Source organism: Sorex fumeus, unplaced genomic scaffold, assembly GCF_029834395.1.
Source record: "Sorex fumeus unplaced genomic scaffold, SorFum_2.1 ptg000166l, whole genome shotgun sequence".
NCBI lineage: Eukaryota > Metazoa > Chordata > Mammalia > Eulipotyphla > Soricidae > Sorex > Sorex fumeus.
Genome location: NW_026606223.1, coordinates 2,168,268 through 2,170,787, shown reverse-complemented (window position 1 = coordinate 2,170,787; position 2,520 = coordinate 2,168,268). Strand labels below are relative to the sequence as shown.

At 43.9% G+C, this 2,520-nt stretch overlaps 1 non-coding gene across 1 annotated transcript; it reads left to right on the top strand.

Annotated features, from left to right (window-relative positions):
- The first annotated feature begins 1,504 nt into the window (after positions 1-1,504).
- LOC130016766 (U1 spliceosomal RNA) lies at positions 1,505-1,664 on the top strand. The gene has a single exon (XR_008791271.1). It is a non-coding gene; the product is annotated as a U1 spliceosomal RNA (small nuclear RNA).
- The last annotated feature ends 856 nt before the right edge of the window (positions 1,665-2,520 follow it).

Genomic DNA, 2,520 nt, shown 5'->3' with positions numbered 1-2,520 from the left:
ATGGAGTTAAATGGGGCCCATGACCCATCTTGCATAATGTCTTTGAAGGTTCCTATTTCCTATAAGTTTGAAGATTCCTGAAGACCCCAGAGAACCTAGCCAACAGAGAGACCTGGGAGATACCAGTCCTTTCTTGAGATTCTTTTGCAAACACTTCATTCTGGAACCCAGTGATTGTGCCTTTTTGCTTCTTCCATGGGGGATGCAGTTCTCCTGGAAAGGTCTAAATGGTCCCTATTGTCATAACTGATTCTGACTCTGGAAAAAAAAAAACAAAACCCTGTGACCCTTGCTTCCCTTTGTTAATCACCTGCACCGATTTGAATATGTTAATCAAGCATCTGATGATGCAGTTTTTTTCCTGAAGATGTGTCTTGACCAGCTGCATCAGCACTCCTGAGAACTTACTAGAAATGCAAATTCTAAGGCTCCACCCAAGACATGCTGAATCTGACTTTTAAGAAACCATCCAGGTAATTCTGAAAGATGCTGTTATTTCAAAATCGCTGCATGGGAGATTTCAGTTTGGGGGTATGAAGATGGCTCCCGAGACTTTAGCCAGGCCATTTCATCTCCCTAAGTATTCCTTTTCCTTCCCATATAACATAAACACAGCAAAGTTTAAATTAAATTAGATGGGGCTGGAGCAATAGAACAGTGGGTAGAGCATTTACCTTGCAGGTGGCCGACCCAGGTTTGATTCCCAGCATCCCATATGGTCCCCCAAGCACCACCAGGTGTAATTCCTGAATGCAAAGCCAGGTGTGACCACTGAATATCGCCAGCTGTGACCCAAAAAAGAAAAAATAAATAAATTAGATGAATCATAAGGCTTTTCCATTAGCAGAGAGTAATAATGTTTTCACATAATTTGGCATTAAAAAATAGCACAAATATATATTATGCCACAGCCTTTGGTTTCAAATAGTACCAGCTACTGTCAGGTGAAGATATACATGTAGAGAATCCATGATTCACGCAGCAGGGCAGTGGCATACATTTATACCTGTACGTGCTAATCATAGCACCAGAGACCAAAGGGACTTTGAGTAATGTAAAGGATTAGAAGAATGCATAATTATTTCTCATAGAAGTACAGAAAAGTTGATGTTAAAGGCCTTTAAAGGGACAAATCTCAGCATGTTGCTCTTTTATATATGAAAGGGATAGGGACAGGTGGATAGTGAGGCAAGTGACGGTCTAAAAGGCCAGGACTTTGATTAGAGGGGGAAGTGGAATCTTGTTACCAGCCATACTTTTCCCTTTTAATTTCCTCCTTAAAAGTTGAGTGGTTCAGGCCAGCCCCCATCCACCAGTTCTTAACTACAAAGCCTTGGGAGATGGTACCTCAAGACAATCCATCCTTTCCCCCCAATTATTTGGAAGGAAGCTTCCACGGCCAACCCAGATGGGAGAGCAGATCCTGTTGAATTCACACTTAACAAAAGACTTCCATTTTCACCAGCTCTGCCAGAGGCCAGGCCATTAAAAACAAGGAGTATCAACACTGACATGGCAGGGGAGATACCAGGATCAGAAGAATTTTCCAAGGGTGAGACTTATCCATTGCACTCTAGATGTGCTGACCCCTGTGATTTACCCAGATATGGGAAAGTCAACCACATGATTTGTGACAGTGGGCGACTGTTTGTAACCCTCCCCTACACACACACACACACACACACACACACAAAAAAAAAAATAAACAGAAGCCCCTAAATGAGTATCAAAGTGGCAACCAAGACAGTAAACAGAACTGCATGTGTTGCCTATAACTGACTGGTAAGAAATAAATTGGACATGAAGACATTAATGCTCTGCAAAAGTGGAAGAGAAATGAGCAAAAGCACACAGATTGCCTGACATCATGGTTGCCATGGCAATTGTTTGTTCAGAACCCAGGCGGTGGTAACTCAGGTAGGAGTAACGAAAAAGAAAGCCTTGCCAGGATGTGGACCACCACGCCAACTCCCTTCTGCTGCAGACTTGGTTTGTGTAACTACATCGCCCGTCCTGGCCTGTGGAAGCCAGAGCACGACTGTCATCTCCAAAATCAGGGTGAGGGCAATTTGCTCAAGTCTCACTCTTTGTTGGGGGCTCTTTCTGAAATCAGCACGTAGCACTGTAGCACTATCCTCCCATTGTTCACCCATTAGCTCGAGCGGGCACCAGTAATGTGTCCATTGAGTGACTTGTTGTTACTGTTTTTGGCATATCGAATACGCCACAGGGAGCTTGCCAGGCTCTGCCATGCAGGTGGATACTCTTGGTAGCTTGCCGGGCTCTCCGAGACAGATGGAGGAATCGAACCTGGGTCAGCTGCATGCAAGGCAAATACCCTACCCGCTGTGCTATTGCTCCAGCCCAGTGTTTGCTAAATACACCCAACAAGGCAAGGTGAAGGGAGGTAGATGGATTGGCACAATTGCTTCGATATCCCACTTCCCACTTAACAAATGATTTTCTTTTGTTGAAAGTACACTGGGACAAGCAATATGTATATTCGCAATGTATATATTT